Source organism: Triticum urartu, chromosome 6 (genome assembly GCF_003073215.2).
Source record: "Triticum urartu cultivar G1812 chromosome 6, Tu2.1, whole genome shotgun sequence".
Lineage (NCBI taxonomy): Eukaryota > Viridiplantae > Streptophyta > Magnoliopsida > Poales > Poaceae > Triticum > Triticum urartu.
Genome location: NC_053027.1, coordinates 170,309,483 through 170,321,813, shown reverse-complemented (window position 1 = coordinate 170,321,813; position 12,331 = coordinate 170,309,483).

Below are 12,331 nucleotides of genomic sequence, written 5' to 3'. Positions count from 1 at the left end.
CTCCCCTTCCCCTATATATATGAGGCCTAGGGGCTGCCCAATACACGCGATTTGATCTCTCTCGTTGGTGCAGCCCTCCCTCTCTTTCTCCTCATATCCCGTGGTGCTTGGCGAAGCCCTGCAGGATTGCCACACTCCTCCACCACCACCACGCCGTTGTGCTGCTGCTGGATGGAGTCTTCCTCAACCTCTCCCTCTCTCCTTGCTGGATCAATGCATGGGAGACATCGTCGGGCTGTACGTGTGTTGAACGCGGAGGTGCCGTCCGTTCGGCACTAGGATCATCGGTGATTTGGATCACGACGAGTACGACTCCATCAACCCCGTTCTCTTGAACGCTTCCGCATAGCGATCTACAAGGGTATGTAGATGCACTCTCCTTCCCCTCGTTGCTAGTCTCTCCATAGATAGATCTTGGTGACACGTAGGAAAATTTTGAATTTCTGCTACGTTCCCCAACAGTGGCATCATGAGCTAGGTCTATGCGTAGTTACTATGCATGAGTAGAACACAAAGTAGTTGTGGGCGTCGATATTGTCAATTATCTTGCCGTTACTAGTCTTATCTTGATTCGGCGGCATCGTGGGATGAAGTGGCCCGGACCGACCTTACACGTACTCTTACGTGAGACTGGTTCCACCGACAAACATGCACTAGTTGCATAAGGTGGCTGGCGGGTGTCTGTCTCTCCCACTTTAGTCGGATCGGATTCGATGAAAAGGGTCCTTATGAAGGGTAAATAGCAATTGGCATATCACGTTGTGGTTTTTGCGTAGGTAAGAAACGTTCTTGCTAGAAACCCATAGCAGCCACGTAAAACATGCAACAACAATTAGAGGACGTCTAACTTGTTTTTGCAGGGTATGCTATGTGATGTGATATGGCCAAAGGATGTGATGAATGATATATGTGATGTATGAGATTGATCATGTTCTTGTAATAGGAATCACGACTTGCATGTCGATGAGTATGACAACCAGCAGGAGCCATAGGAGTTGTCTTTATTTATTTATGACCTGCGTGTCAATATAAACGTCATGTAATTACTTTACTTTATTGCTAAAGCGTTAGCCATAGTAGTAGAAGTAATAGATGACGTGACAACTTCATGAAGACACGATGATGGAGATCATGATGATGGAGATCATGGTGTCATGCCGGTGACGATGATGATCATGGAGCCCCGAAGATGGAGATCAAAAGGAGCAATATGATATTGGCCGTATCATGTCACTATTTGATTGCATGTGATGTTTATCATGTTTATACATCTTATTTTCTTAGAACGACGGTAGTAAATAAGATGATACCTCACTAAAATTTCAAGAAGGTGTTCCCCCTAACTGTGCACCGTTGCGATAGTTCGTTGTTTCGAAGCACCACGTGATGATCGGGTGTGATAGATTCTAACGTTCACATACAACGGGTGTAAGACAGATTTACACACGCAAAACACTTAGGTTGACTTGACGAGCCTAGCATGTGTATAGACATGGCCTCGGAACACAAGAGACCGAAAGGTCGAGCATGAGTCGTATAGAAGATACGATCAACATGAAGATGTTCACCGATGTTGACTAGTCCGTCTCACGTGATGATCGGACACGGCCTAGTTGACTCGGATCATGTAATCACTTAGATGACTAGAGGGATGTCTATCTGAGTGGGAGTTCATAAGATGAACTTAATTATCCTGAACATAGTCAAAAGGTCTTCGCAAATTATGTCGTAGCTCGCGCTTCAGTTCTACTGTTTAGATATGTTCCTAGAGAAAATTTAGTTGAAAGTTGATAGTAGTAATTATGCGGACTAGGTCCGTAAACTGAGGTTTGTCCTCATTGCTTCGTAGAAGGCTTATGTCCTTAATGCACCGCTCAGTGTGCTGAACCTCAAACGTTGTCTATGGATGTTGCGAACATCTGACATACACATTTTGATAACTGCGTGATAGTTCAGTTAAACGGCTTAGAGTTGAGGCACCGAAGATGTTTTGAAACGTCGCGAAGCATATGAGATGATTCGAGGGATGAAATTGGGATTTCAGGCTCGTGCCCACGTCAAGAGGTATAAGACCTCCGACGATTTTCTTAGCCTGCAAACTAAGGGAGAAAAGCTCAATTGTTGAACTTGTGCTCAGATTGTCTGAGTACAACAATCGCTTGAATCGAGTGGGAGTTGATCTTCCAGATGAGAAAGTGATGTTTCTCCGAAGTCATTACCACCAAGCTGCTAGAGCTTCGTGATGAACTATAATATATCAGGGACATATATGATGATCCTTGAGATATTCGCGATGTTTGACACCACAAAAGTAGAAATCAAGAAGGAGCATAAATTTTTGATGGTTGGTGAAACCACTAGTTTCAAAAAGGGCAAGGGCAAGAAGGGATACTTCATGAAACAGCAAATCAGCTGCTGTTCTAGTGAAGAAACCCAAGGTTGAACCCAAACCCGAGACTAAGTGCTTCTGTAATAAAGGGAACAACCACTGGAGCAGAATTACCCTAGATACTTGGTAGATAAGAAGGCTGGCAAGGTCGATAGAAGTATATTGGATGTATTATGTTAATGTGTACTTTACTAGTACTCCTAGTAGCACCGGGGTATAAGATACCGGTTCGGTTGCTAAGTGTTAGTAACTCGAAATAAAAGCTACGGAATAAACGGAGACTAGCTAAAGGTGAGCTGACGATATGTGTTGGAAGTGTTTCCAAGGTTGATATGATCAAGCATCGCACGCTCCCTCTACCATCGAGATTGGTATTAAAACCTAAATAATTGTTATTTGGTGTTTGCGTTGAGCATAGACATGATTGGATTATGTCTATCGCGATACGGTTATTCATTTAAGGAGAATAAGGGTTACTCTGTTTATTTGAATAATACCTTCAATGGTCTTGCACCTAAAATGAATGGTTCATTGAATCTCGATCGTAGTGATACACATGTTCATGCCAAAAGATAGTAATGATAGTACCACCTACTTGTGGCACTGCCACGTAAGTCATATCGGTATAAAACGCATGAAGAAGCTCCATGTTGATGGATCTTTGGGCTCACTTGTTTTGAAAGGTTTGAGACATGCAAACCATGTCTATTGGTGTATATGCATGAAGAAACTCCATGCAAATGGACCGTTTGGACTCACTTGATTTTGAATCACTTGAGACATGCAAATCATACCACATGGGCAAGATGACTGAAAGCCTCGTTTTCAGTAAAATGGAACTAGAAAGCAACTTGTTGGAAGTAATACATTTTGATGTGTGCAATCCAATGAGTGCTGAGGCATGTAGTGGATATCGTTATGTTCTTACTTCACAGATGATTTGAGTAGATGTTGAGTATATTTACTTGATGAATCATGAGTCTAAATTATTGAAAGGTTCAAGTAATTTCAGGGTGAAGTTGAAAGATCGTCGTGACAAGAGGATAAAATATCTATGATATGATCATAGATATGAATATCTGAATTACAAGTTTGGCACAGAATTAAGACATTGTGGAAATTGTTTCACAAACTGATATAGCCTGGAACACCATAGTATGATGGTGTGTCCGAACATCATAACTGCACCCTATTGGATGTGATGCATGCCATGATGTCTCTTATCGAATTACCACGATAGTTTATGGGTTAGGCATTAGAGACAACCACATTCACTTTAAATAGGGCACCACGTAATTCCGATGGGATGACACCGTATGAACTATGGTTTAGAGAAACCTAAGCTGTCATTTCTTAAAAGTTTGGGGCTGCGACGCTTATGTGAAAAGGTTTCAGGCTGATAAGCTCGAACCCAAAGCGGATAAATGCATCTTCATAGGACACCCAAAACAGTTGGGTATACCTCCTGTCTCAGATCCGAAAGCAATAACGGATTGTTTCTAGAATCGGGTCCTTTCTCGAGGAAAAGTTTCTCTCGAAAGAATTGAGTGGGAGGATGCTGGAGACTTGATGAGGTTATTGAACCGTCACTTCAACTAGTGTATAGCAGGGCACAAAGAGTTGTTCCTGTGGCACCTACACCAATTGAAGCGGAAGCTTATGATATTGATCATGAAACTTCAGATCAAGTCACTACCAAACCTCGTGGGATGACAAGGATGCGTACTACTTCAGAGTGGTACGTAATCCTGTCTTGGAAGTCATGTTGCTAGACAACAATGAACCTACGAGCTATGGAGAAGTGATGGTGGGCCCAGATTCCGATAAATGGCTCGAGGCCATAAAATCCGAGAGAGGATCCATGTATGAAAACAAAGTGTAGACTTTGGCAGAACAGCTCGATGGTTGTAAGGCTATTGAGTGCAGATGGATTTTAAAAGGAAGACGGACAATGATGGTAAATGTCACCATTAAGAAATCTCGACTTGTCGTTAAGATGTTTTCCGACAAGTTCAAGGAGTTGACTACGATGAGACTTTCTCACTCGTAGCGATGCTAAGAGTCTGTTGGAATTATATTAGCGATTATTGCATTATTTATGAAATCTTGCAAATAGGATGTCAAAACATTGTTTCCTCGATGATTTTCTTGAGGAAAGGTTGTATGTGATACAACCGGAAGTTTTTGTCAATCCTGAAAGATGCTAATAAGTATGCAAATCTCCAGCAATCCTTCTAAGGACTGGAGTAAGCATCTCGGAGTTGGAATGTATGCTTTGATGATGATCAAAGATTTTGGGTGTATGCAAAGTTTATGAGAAACCTGTATTTCCAAAGAAGTGAGTGGGAGCACTATAGAATTTCTGATGAGTATATGTTGTTGACATATTGTTGATCAGAATGACGTAGAATTTCTGGAAAGCATATAGGGTTATTTGGAAAGTGTTTTTCAATGGAAAGCCTGGATTAAGCTAATTGAACATTGAGCATCAAGATCTGTAAGGATAGATCAAAACGCTTAATGGTACTTTCAAATGAGCACATACCTTGACATGATCTTGAAGGTGTTCAAGATGGATCAGTCAAACAAGGAGTTCTTGCCTGAGTTGTAAGGTATGAAGTGAAGACTTAAAGCTCGACCACGGTAGAATAGAGAGAAAGGACGAAGGTCGTCCCCTATGCTTAAGACGTAGGCTCTGCAGTATGCTATGATGTGTACCGCACCTGAAGTGTGCCTTGCCATGAGTCAGTCAAGGGGTACAAGAGTGATCCAAGAATGGATCACAGGACAGCGGTCAAAGTTATCCTTAGTAACTAGTGGACTAAGGAATTTTCTCGATTATGGAGGTGATAAAGAGTTCAACGTAAAGAGTTACGTCGATGCAAGCTTAACACCTATCCTGATAGCTCTGAGTAGAGATGCCGGATACGTATAATGGAGCAACAATTTAGAATAGCTCCAAGTAGAACAGTTATTTGGAATAGCTCCAAATAGAACGTGGTAGCTACATCTAGGAGATGACATAGAGATTTGTAAAGCACACACGGATCTGAAAGGTTCAGACCCGTTGACTAAAACCTCTCTCACAAGCAACATGATCAAACCCAGAACTCATTGAGTGTTAATCACATAGTAATGTGAACTAGATTATTGACTCTAGTAAACTCTTTGGATGTTGGTCACATGGCGATGTGACCTGTGAGTGTTAATCACATGCCGATGTGAACTAGATTATTGACTCTAGTGCAAGTGGGAGACTATTGGAAATATGCCCTAGAGGCAATAATAAATAAGTTATTATTATATTTCCTTGTTCATGATAATTGTTTATTGTCCATGCTAGAATTGTATTGATAGGAAACTGAGATACATGTGTGGATACATAGACAACACCATGTCCCTAGTAAGCCTCTAGTTGACTAGCTCGTTGATCAATAGATGGTTACGGTTTCCTGACCAAGGACATTGGATGTCGTTCATAACGGGATCACATCATTAGGAGAATGATGTGATGGACAAGACCCAATCCTAAGCCTAGCACAAAGATCGTGTAGTTCGTTCGCTAAAGCTTTTCTAATGTCAAGTATCATTTCCTTCGACCATGAGATTGTGCAACTCCCGGATACCGTAGGAGTGCTTTGGGTGTGCCAAACGTCACAACGTAACTGGGTGACTATAAAGGTGCACTACGGGTATCTCCGAAAGTGTCTGTTGGGTTGGCACGAATCGAGACTGGGATTTGTCACTCCGTGTAAACGGAGAGGTATCTCTGGGCCCACTCGGTAGGAAATCATCATAATGTGCACAATGTGATCAAGGAGTTGATCACGGGATGATGTGTTACAGAATGAGTAAAAGAGACTTGCCGGTAACGAGATTGAACAAGGTATCGGGATACCGACGATCGAATCTCGGGCAAGTATCATACCGCTAGACAAAGGGAATTGTATACGGGATTGATTAAGTCCTTGACATCGTGGTTCATCCAATGAGATCATCGTGGAACATGTGGGAGCCAACATGGGTATCCAGATCCCGCTGTTGGTTATTGACCGGAGAACGTCTCGGTCATGTCTGCATGTCTCCTGAACCCGTAGGGTCTACACACTTAAGGTTCGATGACGCTAGGGTTATAAAGGAAGTTTGTATGTGGTTACCGAATGTTGTTCGGAGTCCCGGATGAGATCCCGGACGTCACGAGGAGTTCCGGAATGGTCCGGAGGTAAAGATTTATATATGGGAAGTCCTGTTTTGGTCACCGGAAAAGTTTCGGGGTTTATCGGTAACATACCGGGACCACCGGGAGGGTCCCGGGGGTCCACCAAGTGGGGCCACCAGTCCCGGAGGCTTGTGTGGGCCAAGAGTGGTGGGGGACCAGCCCCTGAGTGGGCTGGTGCGCCTCCCACAAGGCCCAAGGCGCAGCAAAGGAGGAGAAGGGGAAACCCTAGGCTTAGATGGGCCCTAAGGCCCACCCTAGGGGGCGCCCCCCTTCTCCCCCTCTTGGCCGCCACCTCAAGACCCATCTAGGGCTGCCGCCCCTCTAGGGGTGGGAACCCTAGAGGGGGCGCACCCTCCTCCCCTTCCCCTATATATATGAGGCCTAGGGGCTGCCCAATACACGCGATTTGATCTCTATCGTTGGTGCAGCCCTCCCTCTCTTTCTCCTCATATCCCGTGGTGCTTGGCGAAGCCCTGCAGGATTGCCACACTCCTCCACCACCACCACGCCGTTGTGCTGCTGCTGGATGGAGTCTTCCTCAACCTCCTCTCTCCTTGCTCGATCAAGGCGTGGGGGACATCGTCGGGCTGTACGTGTGTTGAACGCGGAGGTGTCGTCCGTTCGGCACTAGGATCATCGGTGATTTGGATCACGACGAGTACGACTCCATCAACCCCGTTCTCTTGAACGCTTCCGCATAGCCATCTACAAGGGTATGTAGATGCACTCTCCTTCCCCTCGTTGCTAGTCTCTCCATATATAGATCTTGGTGACACGTAGGAAAATTTTGAATTTCTGCTACGTTCCCCAACACAAGTTGTTCCAGAAGCTCGCCCGCTTTGCCAAGCAGGACGTCCCTGATGAGAAGAGCATGATATACCAGTTCAGGGGTGGTCTCAGAGAAGAAATTCAGCTAGCTCTTGTTCTCTTTGAGCCCTTGAGATACGATTAGTTCTACAACATGGCACTGAAGCAAGAGGCCGCTCAGTTGAGGTGTGATGTTTCCAAGAAGCGAGTCAGAGATGTTACTCCTTCTTCCTCTACTCAAGTGGCCAAGCAGCAGAAGTATTGGCTTCCTCCTCCTCCGTTCTGTCAGCCGTATCAGCAGAAGAGCAAAGGTGGCAGTGGATCATCCCACCCACCCAACCCTGGCTTTCAGAACAAGACTTCGTCTCAAGCTCCAAGATCGAGTGCTCCGTATCACCATCCGCTTTCAGAGGTCACGTGCAACAAGTCCCAACAGAAGGGTCACTATGCCAACAAGTGTTTCAACCAGAGGCGTCTTCCTCCTCCTCCTCCTGTCAGATCGGCAAGTACAGCTGTGGTCAAGCATAACCCCAAGTACGCCAAGGTCAATATGGTGAATGCAGCTCAGGCAGAGGATTCATCATATGTCATCATGGGTAACCTTCCTGTTAACGATGTTCCTGCAAAAGTTCTTTTTGACACTGGTGCATCGCATTGTTTTATCTCGAGACCTTTTGCATCTAAGCATGGGTGGTTTTCTCAAGTTATGCATAAGCCATTAGCAGTTGTCTCTCCGGGTAAATGTTTGCTCGCTAACTATGAAGTTCCGGATATTTCTATCTCGATGGGTGATTTCAAGTTTCTGGCTTCTCCAATGATCCTTGGTAACTCAGATATTGATCTTATTCTCGGAATGGATTGGCTTCTAAGCACAAGGCTCAGCTTGATTGTGCAGCCAGGCAGATTCAATTGACTCATTCGTCTGAGGATGTAATTGTCTTTGCCGCTCGGGATAATACTATCCGTCTGTTTTCTCTCAATGAGAAGGGTGAACTGGATGCTATCTCGCAAATTCCAGTCGTTTGCGAATATCAAGACGTCTTTCCAGAAGAGCTTCCAGGAATGCCTCCGCACTGGCCAGTTGAATTCGTTATTGATCTTGAGCCTGGCACGGAACCTGTGTGCAAACGTCCTTACAAGCTCGGACTTGAAGAGTTGAAGGAGCTGAAGAAGCAACTCGATATTCAAGAGAAAATGGGTCTCATCCGGCCTAGTTCTTCTCCGTGGGGTTGTGGTGTTCTTTTTGTGAAGAAGAAGGATGGAACGGAACGACTTTGTGTTGATTACCGTCCATTGAACAAGAAGACCATCAAGAACAAATACCCACTTCCCAACATCAACGAGCTCTTCGAACAACTCAAAGGTGCCCAAGTATTCTCCAAGCTTGATCTCCGTATGGGTTATCATCAGATTCGAATCCGTGAGCAAGATATTCCCAAGACGGCTTTCAGGACAAGCTATGGTTCATATGAATACACTGTCATGTCTTTTGGCCTCGTCAACGCTCCTCCGACCTTCTCTCGCATGATGAACTTCATCTTCAACGCCTACACCAATGACTTTGTTTTGGTCTATCTCGACGACATTCTGATTTTCTCGAAGAACAAGGAAGATCATGCCGAGCACTTGCGTTTGGTACTCGATAAGCTCAGGGAACATGAGTTCTACGCCAAGTTCTCCAAGTGCGAATTTTGGCTCGATGAGGTTCTTTATCTTGGTCATATCATCTCTGCCAAGGGCATTGCCGTGAATCCTGAGAAGGTGTCTGCAATAGTGAATTGGGAACCTCCTCAGAACGTGAAGCAACTCCGTAGCTTCCTCGGTCTCGCAAGCTATTGCCAAAGATTCGTTGAAAACTTTTCTAAGATCGCGAAGCCTCTCTCTAATCTTCTCTAGAAGCACGTCAAGTATGTTTGGTCTCCGAAGTGTGACATTGCTTTCAACACTTTGAAAGAGAAATTGATCACTGCTCCAGTTCTCACTCCACCTGATGAATCCAAGCCGTACGAGGTCTTTTGTGATGCCTCTCTCCAAGGTCTTGGCGCAGTATTGATGCAAGAGAAGAAAGTTGTTGCTTATACCTCTCGCCAATTGAAGCCTAATGAGAAGAACTACCCCACTCATGATCTCGAGTTGGCGGCAGTTGTCCATGCTCTTTTGACTTGGAGACATCTCTTATTGGGAAGAAAAGTGGACATTTTCACTGATCACAAGAGTCTCAAGTACATCTTCACTCAGCCTAATCTCAACCTCAGGCAAACTCGATGGGTCGAAATGATTCAAGAGTATAATCCGACTATCGAGTATACTCTAAGCAAGGCCAATGTGATTGCTGACGCATTGAGCAGGAAAGCTTACTGCAACAGTCTGATTCTCAAGCCTTATCAGCCCGAGCTTTGTGAAGCTTTCCGCAAACTTAATCTGCAAGTTGTTCCTCAAGGTTTCCTCGCCAACCTTCAAGTCTCTCCTACCTTGGAAGACCAGATTCGCCAAGCCCAGCTTCTTGATGCTATGGTGAAAAAGGTGAAGATTGGGATTGCCAAGAATCAACCCAAGTACAAGTGCTACCGCCTTGATGACAAGGATACTCTCTTCTTCAACGATCGTATTGTCGTGCCCAAAGGTGACCTTCGTAAAGTGATCATGAACGAGGCTCACAATTCTCTCCTCTCCATCCACCCTGGGAGTACGAAGATGTATCAGGACCTCAAGCAGGCTTATTGGTGGACTTGAATGAAGCGCGAGATTGCTCAATTCGTGAATGAATGTGATGTCTGCAGAAGAGTGAAGGCAGAACACCAAAGACCAGCTGGTCTCCTCCAACCTCTTGCCATTCCAGAATGGAAGTTTGACCACATTGAGATGGACCTCGTGACTGGGTTTCCGAAGTCCAAGCGTGGCAATGATGCTATATTCGTTGTCATCGACAAACTCACCAAAGTGGCTCACTTTCTGCCTATCAAAGAGTCGATCACTGCAGCTCTATTGGCGGAACTCTATACCTATCGGATTGTCTCTCTGCACGGTATTCCACAAGTGATCTCTTCAGACCGTGGCAGCATTTTTACCTCCAAGTTTTGGGATTCTTTTCAGAAGGCCATGGGCACAAACATCCGCTTCAGCACAGCTTTCCATCCTCAAACTAGCGGTCAAGTCGAGCGTGTCAACCAGATTCTTGAAGATATGCTCAGGGCTTGTGTGATCTCCTTCGGCATGAAGTGGGAGGATTGTCTTCCTTATGCTGAATTCTCCTACAACAACAGTTTTCAAGCAAGTTCGGGCAAGGCCCCATTTCAAATTCTGTATGGCAGGAAGTGTCGTACACCTCTTAACTGGTCTGAAACCGGTGAATGTCAGCTTTTGGGTAATGACTTAATCACAGAGGCAGAGGAAATGTGCAAAGTCATTCGAGATAACCTCAAAGCAGCCCAATCCCGCCAAAAGAGCTACTATGATAGTAAGCACCGTGATTTGGCTTTCGAGATCGGAGATCATGTTTACCTCCGCGTATCTCCTATGAAAGGTACTCGTCGCTTCGGTATCAAAGGGAAGCTTGCCCCCAGATACGTGGGACCTTTCAAGATTGTCTGCAAGAGAGGCGATCTCACCTATTAACTCGAGCTTCCTTCAAACTTTGCAAATGTTCATGACGTGTTCCATGTCACTCAGCTCCGAAAGTGCTTCAAGACTCCTAACAGCACCGTCAACTTTGAGGACATTGAGCTCCAAGAAGATCTCTCTTATCGTGAGCACCCAGTTGCTATTCTCGAAGAGACTAAACGCAAGACTCGCAACAAGTCAATCAAATTTGTCAAAGTCAAGTGGTCACACCATTCCAACCGTGAAGCTACCTGGGAACGCGAGGATCACCTCCGTTCTGAGTACCCGGCGTTCTTTCAGTCCTAGATCTCGGGACGAGATCCTTTCATAGTGGTGGAGTGTTGTAACACCCCGGATATGACTTTCCCAATTTGTACTCCAACTCTTGCCGTTTCTGGCTTTAAGTTATTTTATTTTCTCGGGTTCGGGTCTTTGTCTCCGTGTGTTGTTATCGTGGTCATGCATCTCATATCATGTCATCATGTGCATTGCATTTGCATACGTGTTCATCTCATGCATTCGAGCAATTTCCCCGTTGTCCGTTTTGCATTCCGGCACTTCGTTCTGCTCCGGTGGTCAATTCTACCTTTCTTTCGTGTGTGGGGATTAAACATTTCCGGATTGGACCGAGACTTGCCAAGCGGCCTTGGTTTACTACCGGTAGACCGCCTGTCAAGTTTCGTATCATTTGGACTTCGTTTGATACTCAAACGGTTAACCGAGGGACCGAAAAGGCCTCGTGTGTGTTGCAGCCCAACACCCCTCCAATTTGGCCCAAAACCCACCTAAGCCTTCTCCATCATCTAGAGCGTTCGATCACGATCGCATGGCCGAAAACCGCACCTCATTTGGACTCTCCTAGCTCCTCCTACCTATAAAACTAGGTCTTCCCCGAAATTCGCGGATCATTCTACCCCTAACCTAGCTCCCCACCTCTTCAGCGCGCCGGACATGTCCGCCGCCATGCCGGACACCGCCTCGAGCCAATAGGATGCCGCCATTTGTCCCGCGCCGGCTCTCTCTCCTTCGGCCCGGCGAGCCCGCGGAGGGCCCGCCCGAGCCGCCTACCGGGCCGCGCGCCCCGCGCCCCTCCTACGCAGAGCCGCCCACGCCTTGGTCGCGTCGACGCCCCGCCGCCGTCCCGATCCGCCGGTGCCGCCCAGCCGTCCTCCGCCGCCGTCCCGGTCTGCCACGCCGCCTCGTCGTCGGTAGGTCGCCGCCCAGAGCCGCCGCAGGAAGTCGCCGGCGACGCCCCCAACTCCAGCCGGCCCTCCTCTCCGGCGAGTTCGTCGCCATCTTCATAGTCTTTGTTTGCA